Raw genomic sequence first — 13263 nt, forward strand, 5'->3', positions numbered from 1 at the left:
TGATTTCTCTGAAAACACATGACGTAGAACAACTTTTTATATGCTTATTTGCTATCTGTATATCTTCTATTGGTGAAGTACTATTAAGATCTTTGCTCTATTTTTTTTTTTTTAAGATTTACTTATTTATTTATTTGACAGACAGAGATCACAAGTAGGCAGAGAGGCAGGCAGAGAGAGGAGGAAGCAGGCTCCCTGCTGAGCAGAGAGCCCGATGCGGGGCCCGATCCCAGGACCCTGGGATCATGATCTGAGCCGAAGGCAGAGGCTTTAACCCACTGAGCCACCCAGGTGCCCCGTTTGCTCTATTTTTTAATTGGGATATTTATGTACTTATTGTTGAACTTTAGGAGCTCTTTGTATATTTTGGATAATAGTCTTCTATCAGATATGTCTTTTGCAAATTTTCTTCCAGTTTGTGGTTTATCTTTTTATTCTCTTGAGTCACATAGATGTTTCTCCTATATTTTCTTCTAGAAGTTTTATAGCATTTTGTTTTACATTTAGGTTGAAGATTTGTTTTGAGTTAACTTTTGTGAAAGATATAAGGTCATTGTGTAGATTAATTTTTTTTGCATATGAGTGTCTAATTTTTCCAGCACCATTTATTTATAAGATTATCCTTTCACCACTAAATTGCTTTTGTTCCTTTATCAATAATCAATTGCTATATTTTTATGGGAAGACTGTTATATTTTTAAAAAACTTTATTGGTCTATAATTTCATTCCATAAACTTCTCTGGAATTAAGTGTGCAATTCAGTAAATTTTATAAATTTATAGACTTGTACAATAATCACTATAATCCAGTTTTAGAACTTTTCTTTCACTCCAAAGAGATCTCCTATGCCCATTCTCAGTTAATCTTCTGCCTCACCTCCAGCCCTGGGAAATCACTAGTCTAATCTACTTTCTTTGTATACAAGGTTTGCCATTTCTTGCTGGTCTGAACATTTGCATACACCTTTTTTTCTAACTGTATATTTCATTTCTTGGGATAAATTCCTAGGAGTAGAATTGCTGGTTGATATGGTATGGGTTATATTATCATTTAAAATTTTTTTATTATAATAGGTATAATGGATAGTTTCTCATGGTGGCTTTCATTTTCCCTGATTGACTAATGACATCAAGCATCTCTTCGTATGCTTATTAGCCACTCATATTTCTTTTCTAGTGAATGTCTATTCAAATTTTGCTCACTTCTAACTGAGTTACTTATGTTTTTATGGATTTGTAAGAGTCTCTTATATATACTGAAAACAGTCCTTTATCAGATATATGATTTACAAATATTTTCTTCCTGCCTGTAACTTACCTTTTCATTTCCTAATAGTGAGTTTTGAAAGCATAAAAGGTTTTAATTTTGGTGAAGATCAGTTTGTCATTTTTTTTCTTTTATAGATTGTGCTTTTAGTGTCACATCTAAGAATTCTGCCCAACCCAAATTCACAAAAAATTTCTTGTTTTCTTCTACACATTTTATAATCTTCTACACATTTTATAATCTTTACATTTAGGTCTATGTTTCATTGTTAGTTTTTTTTTTTTAATTGTGTGAGTACAATGTCTAAATTCCTCTTTTTGCATGAAGTTATCCAGTTGTTCCAACACATATGTTGAAAAACAATTCCCATTGAAAATTACATTGGCAAAAATTAATTGATCTTATATGTAAGAGTTTATTTCCAGATTCTCAAACCTATTTCATTGATTTTTGTTCCTGTATTTACACAAGTATTACACCTTCCTAGTTACTTTACCTTTGTGGAAGTTTTGAATTCAAGAGTGTAAGTTCTTTACCTTTATTCTTACTTTTCAAAATTGTGTTGACTTTTGGCCTCACCAGATTTATCTTCCTCAGAGCTCCCTGTCTCTACTAATGACCCCACCAGTCATGCAATTTTCAGACCAAAACATTTCTTTTTTTTTTTTTTTTTCTGTAATACCTCATGATTAACCCATCAACAAATCTCGAGAGCACTACATGACAGATTTTAAAGGCCAAGAGTGGTAAGAATGGATACTGAGAGATAATTAAAAAGGAAATAGAGTAGTTCTGAAGAAGAGGATATGGTTCACATAGGATGGTGACAGTGAAGATGGGGAGAAGGGAATAGATTTAAAACATACTTTGGAAGTTAGAACCACCATGATTTGTAATGCACTGGATATGGGCAAATGGGTCAACAAAAGTCTTTTATTGAGACAGGAAAATTGAATGAACTGTGGGTTTGGGGGAAAGTTTGGGAGATGGATAAGACATTATCTAAATATTACACATTTAAAATGTTAAGTCTTATGTGTGAGCTCTTCATACTCAGATTCTGTAACACAGAGCAATGGTCATTTTCATAGACTCACCTCATTCATTCTCTTAGCAATAGATGATATAGTTCATCTGTTTTCACCTTCTCTAAAAGATTTCTTCACTTGCCTTAAAGGACCTTACATGCTGTTGGGTTTTTTCTTATCCCAGTAGAATTTTCTCCATCTCCTTTGATGGATCTTCTCCTCTTCATGAGATCTAAATAATGGACTTCTCAAGTTTTGTGGGGTTTTCCCCCCTTGTACTTTGATTTTCTCTGTCCTTACCTACCTCTAACTGACAGAATCTAGTCTTACAGGTTTTAGTTCTATTACTAATGTGATAACTCCCCTACTGATATTTCCAGTCTTAACTTCCACTGGGCCTGCTGAATTGTACCTTCAACATGGCTCAGATGTCTGGCGGGCAGCTTATAGTTAACATATCAAAGTATAAACTCTCAATGTCCTAGCAGTTTCTTCCCATCCAAATTCACTTCCTCACTGCATCCCCCTCAGTAAGTGTCACCATCATTAACCAGGACAAAGATCTGGGCAGCATCTTTTTTTCTTTCTGTCATAATCTCATGACTAATCCAGTGGAGTCTTGTGGGCATGATTTTCAAAACATAAACTATATGCTAGCGCTTATCATCTCTACCATTACTACCCTAGTTGAGCCTCTGTTACTTCTATCCCCGTTTCACTCTCATTTCTTTAAAATATATTTATTATAGAAAAGCCACGGTGGTTTTTAAAAACTTACATCAGACATATGACTTCCTGGCCAAGACTGTTCAGTGGCTCCCCACTCAGAGTTAAAACCAAATCCTTATGTGGCCTACAGTGCACCCCATGAAATGGGCCTTATTTCATCTCTGGTCATCTTCTACTACACCATCCTGTCTGTACTGTGCTCTGGTCACTCAGACTTTCTCAAGCCCGCTCCTATTCATAGCTGGTTAATGACCTTCAAGGGTGCCTGGCCCTAGAAGATATTTATTGGTGACTATATTAATGATGCTATTATTAAACACAACCATAAGCATTATTAACTTAATTTTCACACCTTAGAATATTAGAAACCATAAACTAGGGGAAACTGAAGGAAAAAGAAGAGAAGTTTAGAAAAAGATATGGTAACAGTAGCAATATTTAATAAGAAGTAGTAATATCTAATAAGTAGCCATATCTAATACAGAAACTCTGTAAAAAATAAACACTGTAGCTAAAAGAAACAAAGCCTTGTTAGTTAATGCCCCCGCACACCATAGCAGGCACCGAGTACCCCAGGGCAGAGTCGCCAACTGTCATAAGGCTCTCTCTGAATCTTTAAAGGAAGTTGAAAGACATTGATCACATTAAGAAAGCAAGAAGGGAGCTTAAAATGATTTATGAAAATGAAATTATAAATTCACTTAATTCCAATGATTTTTCTACTTAAAAAAAGTGATTTTGCTAATTTGGAGAATTCAGTTTAGTAGGATAATTAATTTCCTAGTCATGCTGAGTGTCACCCTGCCTAGGTCTCTTTAAGATACGTAATTGGAGAACTTTTTATCAGTTTCACAAAAGAGATTCAAGTTAAATAATTTTGTACCTAACGTAAAATCAATATTTTGCTTTTTAAAAAGACCATTGCCTTATTATTTTACTCTTACTTTATAGAGGTTTTCTTCAAATAAAAGTAAAATAAACCATTTTTACCTTTTGTTAAAGTAGTTGAGGCTTACTGTAGAAATGTAGAAAGAATGGGGAAAAAAAAGTCACTCATAGCTCCACTAGCAACAGACAAACACCATTAAATTGTGTGTGTTTTATGTCAGTCTTTTTTCCCTACATAATTATTCTCTTCTAAGTCTCCTCAGATTACTGATTTTTGTTATTGATGTAAAGTTATTATCCTTTGTGTATCCAAACCCATGCTACATCTCAATAATGTACTTTAAAAAATAAATTTTTTCAATATCCCACAGGATATGGTTAAAACCTCTGGTTATCTAAGTTATATCTCCCTTGTTTAGCTAACAATGTTTATAATGTGTTTTGTTTATTTTGAATACTTGAACAAAAAATTCTCTTTGTTAAAAAAATAAAAGTAACAGCACATCCATTTGAGTTGTAGCATTAAAATGTTTATAATAAAAAAAACTTAAATAACTATGAAATAGAAGTAGCTACCATTCACAGCAGTTACTTCTCTAGGACAGAAACAAAACAACACAAAACATTTAAATACATTTAAAATGTATTAAAGCTACATGGTAAGTTAAGATCCCAAATGAAATACAGACATATTGTTTTAAAATATTATAATTTAATTGCTATGTATAATGCCAAAACTGTAGAAGGGATTCAGTAGTTCATAACAAAAGTGGAATAGTACATTGCCATTCAAATTAAATACTTTATTTGCTTTATGTAAGGCATTCTAGTTTGCAAATAAAATTAAATCAACATAATCTACTTACATATACTGAAAGACTTTACCAGGCTTTTACTTACCAGAAATCTTAACTTTTTTTTTCATTTTTATATCATTCTCCCCTTAATAAATAAGAGTTTGTTTTCCAAGCTTCTTTGAGAAAAATCTAATGCTTAAGCTGTAGTAGTAATCAGAACTGTAGAGATTAACTGCTTATTTGATCTCTTAAATAATTTTACATTTAAAGGTCATCTAGTCCATCCATTTTTTTTAGAAGTCCTTTCTTTCTTTCTTTCTTTTTCTTTTTTTTTTAATTAACATATAATGTATTATTTGCTTCAGGGGTACAGGTCTGTGAATCGTCAGGCTTACACATTTCACAGCATTCAACATAGCACATACCCTCCCAGGTGGCCATCACCCAGCCACCCATCCTTCCCTCCCCCAGCAGCCCTCAGTTTGTTTCCTGAGATTAAGAGTCTTATATGGTTTGTCTCCACCCCCAGTCCCATCTTGTTTCATTTTTTCCCTCCCTTCCCCCCAGGACTCCCTGCCCTGCCTTTCAAATTCCTCATATCAGAGAGATCATATGATAATTGTCTTTCTCTGATTGATAGAAGTCCTTTCTATGAGATCCCTGATAGATAGTTACCCAGCTTTGCTTGGGACATTGACTAGACCTCACAAGTCATTCACTCTATAATTACATATTCATTTTTTATTATCGATTCATTTAACTAGTATTCACTACATATCTACCATTTGCCTGTCAATATACTTGACACTAAATACATAGAGATGAATAAACATGAAGAAACATGAACACTATTAGAATGTTTTGTTTTGATTTGATTAAGGTTACATATCTCTTCTTGCCACTTCTCTCTTCTTGATTATAAAAATGGTGGCTGTGAAAAATAATCCTACTATTTCTTTATATCTTTGTTAAGTGTTTCTGTTTAAAAGAAAGACAGGAGAAAAAGAAGTAAATATAAAACCAGTTTGTTCAGTTCATTATCATTTTCAAGGGTCAGTTATTAGTTCATTATCTGTTTTCGTCTGAAGTTCTTGGTCCTGAGTTCACATTTTTATAAATCAGTAGCTTGTCGATATAGAGAGTATCAAATTTATAAATCATTTAAACCAAGGAAGCAGGACTAACTGTATGTACATCCAGTGACAAAAACATGATTCCAAAAGCTTAATGGCTTAAAATGATGAGATTAAAATGAGATGAAATGTAAAAAAGGTAAAAATCTTGCCTAGCAGCAAAAAGAAAAAAAAAATTCTAGCTGATCAATAGTCCCTAGGAATAAGACATAGTTCTACATTTTACATGTAAAAAACGATCTCAAAATGAGTTGGTAGTGAGACTGGCTACCCTTCCCTCTCTTCCAAAGTGAATGCAGTTTAAATTCAGCAACTAGTGTTATAAACATAAGTATACAGAGGCACTTGTTTGGTTAGTCTACCCCGGAAATCTTTGTTTAGTTCTCGTTACCATATTTAAAAGATAATGGTTACCTTTTTAGTTCTGGGTACCAAATTTAAAGGCATATTAGCAACACTTTTAGACAAAAGGTAATTTTAAATATAGTACCTCTACCCTGCTTAAAAAAGAAACTATTGTTTGATAAATTTTCTTTATGCAGCCCTTGTTAAATCATTATTATCATCTTCATTATTATTTTACTTTTCTTTGTCAAGTAGTATTGGACCACATCTTTGATAATCTGTTCTGGAATTTCATCAAGGATATATCTATATTCTATTTACTTCTTTGACATTTTATTTACAATAGGTATAATTTTATATGGAATGATTTCTACAGGAAATCATATATTTAGATTTAGATTTTTTTTTGTAACTAGAAAATCTGATTAGGTCCTCTAATCCATCTCATTTTACAATTGAATAAGTTGAGGCATAGAGAAATACATTTATGTCACTGTAAATCTAATTATGCACTTCATTTAGTGAGGTACTTTACCATTTGCCAAGGACAATCCTAATTTACTCAAAGAAGTTAACTTCCAAGTTGAAGATACCCTCGGAATTTCCAGATATGACTTTCCATCATTATGAAGTTGAGCATATTTCATAACTACAGTCAAGGGAATTCAGGAATGGCCTGACTTCATCTATTCCACGTAACTTACATTAATAAGAATTAGCATTAGATGAGAAAGGGATAAATCGGATACAACCATTACATTAAGTATAATATACCAAACTGTTGACCTTACCTCTGTTACTGAAGGACAGACCAAGAAAAAACTGAGATTTCAGTGAGGTGAGCTGAAGGGCAGACCCAGAGTTACTGATGCTTCTGTGATATAAACTTGTCACAGAAAATTTAACATTTTATCTAAATATATTTTGAATTTTGCAGAATCTGTTTTCTGAGGTTTCAAATCACTATTAACTGTATCATATTTTTAACGATCAAAATTAAAACACTGTGGCAATTTGTTTTCGCCTTTCTCAAATATATTATATTTCTGTCAGCTACACAGATAGAGCATGTTAACGGGATTCATTTTTTCCAAATGAAGATAAAGTGTAAGTAAATAAGATAGAAAAAGACACAACCTTTAAAATGTAAATTCTCTTCTTGTTCTTTGTATCTCCAAGTGTGATTCTCTTCTGCAAGTACCAAGCTCTGTGTTAGCTGGGCCAGGTCTACTGAAGGAGAGAGGAGGACTGAGGCTTTTCTCTCATCTTAAATCCATCTAGACAGCTGTTCCTGGTCACTTGTAAACTATGCAAGGTTCCACTTTGCTTTAGTGATACAAAACTGGTATGAAAAATGTGTTTAGAGCTGTGAGTGTCATTCTGGTGGTCAGAAAAATAGGCTCTTGGTGCCATGAGAGCTAGAGACTAGTACACAGTTTTAAGAGGGTTATATTCATATCTACAGCAAGTATTTATTGAGTGCTTTCTGTATGCCAGGTCTCATTATTTTTATTAAATTTCAAAATTTCACAATCAAGAAGTGAATGCATTCTCATTGTAAATTATTTAGTTAATACACATAAAATAAAAATCAACCTCAATAAAATTCTTTTCCTCCTACCCACATCTGTATGTTTGTTCCCCAGAATTAACCACTGTTTTCATGTGTTTTATACCTACATGCATGTCTATATAGTTTTACATATGTCCTATAAATATACTTTATTATATGCATTTACATATAAATTATGTATCATATTGTTTTATATTGTGGGCTTTAAAACACGTGGGATCAATTTTTATGTATTGTTCTTCAATTTATTTTTAAATTTAATGGTTTGACTTTGAAAATTCTTTGGCAATGTGTAGATATACCTTGTTCTTTTAAGCAGTTGAATTGGACCATGAACCAGTGTTTATTTAGCTATATTTATGGGCATTTAGAGGTTCTTCCACCTCTCCAATTATAAACAATAACTTTTTGCAAGATTAGAGTATTATCTAGGGCAGACCCTAAGAAATGGAATTGTTGGATCAGAGTATATACATCTTCCTTTATGGTCTTCATACAATTTTACAGTTTTCTTTAAACAGGACTCACATTATTCTCATTAGGTTTATTCCTAACTAATGTGTGTTGCTGGTGTGATTGGGCATTTTTACTGATATTTTCAAATTGGCTATTGCTATTGTTATTAATTTTTGTCTGCTTTTATTTTATATGGTGAGCTGGCTAAAGTCACTGATTTTGTCAGTCAATTTTCTTGACTTTCCTAGGTATGTATTTTTTCTTTGTTTCCAATGATTCCCTCACAAATTTGTCTTATTTGTCTTATATTTTATTTGACAAGACTTCCAATACAGTGTTGAATAGTGGTACTGATAATAATAGGTATTTATATCTTGTTTTAGGGATATTATTAAGAGTGTTTCTAATGTTTCTTGCCAAGTATGATGCAGAGTAAATATTACTGTACCTACACTTTGTCAAGAAGTTGTCCCCTATTTTTGTTTGCTAAATCTGTTTGCTGGTGTACTGGTTTATTTGTCTGCATTAAGGAAAGGAGTGGATTTTCCTCCCAGTATTATTGAGATATAATCGACATACAACATTGTATTAGTTTAAGGTGTATAGCATAATGATTTAATATATGAATATATTGCAAAATAGTTACCACAATAAGTTTAGTTAACATCTATCACCTCACAATTATAAGATTTTTTCTTGCCATGAGAACTTCGAAGATCTATTCACTTAGCAAATTTCAAATATACAACAATATTGTTAACTGTAGACACCATATTGTACATTACATTCCCAGAACTTATTTATCTTATAATTAAAAGTTTATACCTTTTGACCACTTTCACCCATTTCCTTCACCCCTACCCTACCTCTGGCAATCACCAATCTGTCCTCTGTATCTATTTGTATTTTGTGGGCTTTTAAAAGATTTTTACAAAAGTGAGATCATACATTTGTCTTTATCTGACTTATTTCACTTAGTATAATGCTCTCAATGTCCATCCATGTTGTCACAAATGGTAGGGTTTCCTTATTTTTTATTGCTGAGAAATACACACACACACACACACGGGGTGAAGGTATTTTTTTGAGATAGTGATTTTGGTTTCTTTGGATATATACTCAGAAGTGGAACTTCTGGCTCATATGGTAGTTATATTTTGAGGAAGCTCCATAATTTTTTCCATGGTTACTGGATTTACAATCCTACCAATAGTACGGAAAGATCGAAGAGGGTGGATTTTATCAAATAATTCTCTAGAATTCTTATTTCCAATACACATAATGACTAGGCAAGGTCAGAGTATGAAGTGAGGTTCAAAGAAATTAAGTAGAAGTGTGGAATAAGCATAAGGAATACTAGAGAAAAGGGGGAAGCTCTTAGGAACCAAAGGAGACCAAGGATAGGAAGCTGTATTTTCCCCTTCTTTCTGACCTTCCTCTGATGCGCCTGGGAAAAGTGGCAGACTCCACTGTAAGAGGCCTGGCATCTTACAACCCAGACTCCATACCAGTTGAAGTCAAAGCCTCTATGATTATATCCTAGCCCAAAGTTACAAAACCATCCAGGTCTGAGTAGAAGAAAATACTGATCAGTGTGAATTGCTCTTTGCAATCAGATATGTCCTGAGCCTATATTTCTGGTCCTTGCTATTTGCTTAAACTAAATGGATGAACTTTTATAAATCATATCAGCCAAATTTCCTTCTGGGCCAATTTGGCAACTGTCATATAGATGTAATTGCAAACCTCATTTGAGTAGAAACATATTATTAACTAAGACTTAAATGTTTGGTAAATATCACTGATTTTGATAATATAGTTCTTCTTTATGATTTCTACAACTGAATATTTATGATGTTCGTTATCATAAAATATCTTTCTAACCACGGTGTCTGTGTGCATGTGTGGGTGGCTATCATTATCCATTTTCTCTGCAATTTTTGCATTTTTCTGTGAGGATTGTGCATTTTTCTGTGAGAATTAATACTTGCAGTATTTCAATATTTAAATGTTTCTATGAAAGCACCTCTTCTTTAGATGAAAAACACATCTTCACTTTTAGAAAAATGCAGTTATGTTTAATAGTCAAAGCCCAAACTATCCTTAAGAAACAGAATTTCTAATAGATCTGAGTTTTCTTATTCTGTTTTAGTTAGTATTCTTTCATAATAAATTTTTACTTTAGTTTTACTTTAGGTCAGTGTCTTATTTCAGCTCTCTCTGAAAAGAAGTCAATAATTCTAAGATTGATAAAACATATCAGAAGCACTTTACAGGAAATATGAAAAATTCCCTTTTCTCTTTCCATCCTTGATCTAAATCATGCCTGTAAGTATTACATATTTTACAAAAGAAAGGAACTTAGTTGTTGTTGTTTTTTTACCAAGAGGGTCTTTCTAAAAATTCTATTGTCTTTCACAAAGCATTAAGTGCTAGTGCCCTGGGGATTAGGGCAGTGGCATTTCTACAAATATTTATGACTATGCCACTCCCTACAATTCCCTTTCCTTCCTGATGGCAAAAATGCAACAAAAGAGGCTGGTGTAACATGTGAGCATCCTGTCATCAGAAAATGCCATTGGCATGAATTGGCAAAACCATAAACCATTCCACAGAGAAGAAATTATAAATGGTAAATGTATGGGAGAATATTTTGTGGTAATTAAAAAGTAATAAAGGTGTGAAATACCTTTAGAAAGCCGTTTGGTAATACTTATCAAGAGCAAAAATAATGCATAGCCACTGACCCATAAACCTCATTATTGGTATTTATTTTAAGCATATAATTCAAAAGTAGAAAATATCTATTATACAAAAATACTTTCATTTCAATGTCATTGATCATGGTTATAAAAATAAATAAAAAATCCAGAGCAGTCACAAATGGGGTTTATTTAAGCAAATTACAGCACCTGCAAGAAATCCTCAGCATTCTTATTTGTGAGAATTTATCCAAAGAAGACATGCTAAAAGAATGCAAAATTTAATTGCAAAACAAACGTGGCTTCTTGGAAGACTTACTTCTAAGGGTCTCTTACTTATAGTTTTCTTGATATTGGTGAAGAATCTTTAATGACAGACCACTGATTATTTTACTAACCTTTGAAGCATTCAGCAGTCTTTCTCTTTTTAGCATTCTCTAGAGGGTACTTAAGATAATTCTCACATACCCTTTACCCGGCAATGCAGGAACTTCTCCTTGCCAGCCATAGTCTCTTGTATTTTTGATTGTTCGTGTCTGAGTCAGATCAGGCCACTGGATCCCAAACTCCAGGGACCTCACACCAAGCTCTTTGATCCCTTTCCATGGCTTGAGGTGAGGAGAAAACACCTTCACCCTCATCCGTGGGGTTCAGAGAGATGTCGTACCTCATGGCAGCTCTTTCCACTTTCAAAAATCCATTTTTCTTTCCCTAATCTTCCAAACCCTTTGGACCCTTTGCTTACAAGTCTTTCGTGGTTTCTTGCACTATTATTTGGGGATCTCAGTGAAATTAAGGCTAAAATACTCTCATTTTAAAACTCTGTATCAATTACATTTATTATAATGACAAAGCAGAAGAAGTCTAAATATTCAATAATAAGGAGATATTAAGTAAATAATTACTTAAATTGAATACAGTGCAGCCTTAAAAAAGGTAATTTATCACTTGGAGACATATTTAGAATAAAGTACTAGGTATATAACAAGTGCCACAAAATTGCATGTACTCTGCGAGTACAATTATGTAAAACATATGTAGCAAAATTGAGACTCTTTGAAATAACGTTTTATTTTATTTGAAAAAGAAATTTTTATAAGGTAAAAAGTCTTTTTGTAAATAATTTATTTGCAAAAAAAAAAGACTTAAGACATCTGAAAACCCCTGTTCTTACTAGAGAAATGGTATTTGTTGGAGTATGGCTGTGAAATATGACTACTTATTTTCTTTTTTAAATATGTTCTGATTTTGGGGTGCCTGGGTGGCTCAGTGGGTTAAAGCCTCTGCCTTCGGCTCAGGTCATGATTCCAGGGTCCTGGGATCGAGCCCCGCATTGGGCTCTCTGCTCAGCGGGGAGCCTGCTTCCTCCTCTCTCTCTGCCTGCTTCTCTGCCTACTTGTGATCTCAGTCTGTCAAATGGATAAATAAAATCTTAAAAAAAAAAAAAAACTATAAAAATAAATAAATAAATAAATAAATAAATATGTTCTGATTTTGTATGTAATTTGACAGTAGCATTGCAATATTGGCAGGAGAACTTTATAGCAGAAGGGGCTTACCAGGAAAATATCTCAGTGCCTCAAGATTTTACTTTGTCCTTCTAGAGTCATTTATTCTTTAATGGCTGGGATTATATTTTGTTCATTTTTATATTCCCTAAACTTGCACAACTATGGCACAAAGAAGGGACTTCATAAATGCATATTAAAATGAATAATTGAATTAATAATTAGATATTTATATTGGGTCCTATTATTAAATTCTTATTTTTATTATCTTTTTTATATGACCTTTTTAAAGGCTATGTAATACATAGTGTATCTAATTCAGTTGTGATGTTAAAATGCCTTATATATATTCCTTAAGGTATAAGACTGATGTAGGATAATTATTAACTAAAAAAATTGTGGTTGTTTTGTTGTTTTTCTAACTTAGCACTCAACCTCCTCTTTACTTAGTTAATGTCCAAAGAAATTACTTTTCCTATTTCACCTCATGAACTGATAGTAAATTTGTGTTTGGAAATACAAGTTTTCCTCTTATTTCACTAAAAAAGAGAAGTGCACTATGAAGCACCAGCTATACAGCTTATATGAAAAGTCAACCTGAGTACTTTAGATAAGATGTCAACTTTATGATTTTGAGTATATGAAAGTTCTTTTCCTCTAGTTTGCTTCGTGATCAAGTATTCAACAAATTTTTGCCTCACATTTTGCTCCTTCATAACCACCTTAGAGTACGACGTTAGAAGGAAAAACATTACATTCAGGGTGCAGCTTGGAACAGTGAGAACATCAGAGGTTCCCTATGTATTATTTTATTTGATCTTCACATCTGATGGGTGT

The sequence above is a fragment of the Martes martes genome (genome assembly GCF_963455335.1).
Source record: "Martes martes genome assembly, chromosome: 2".
NCBI lineage: Eukaryota > Metazoa > Chordata > Mammalia > Carnivora > Mustelidae > Martes > Martes martes.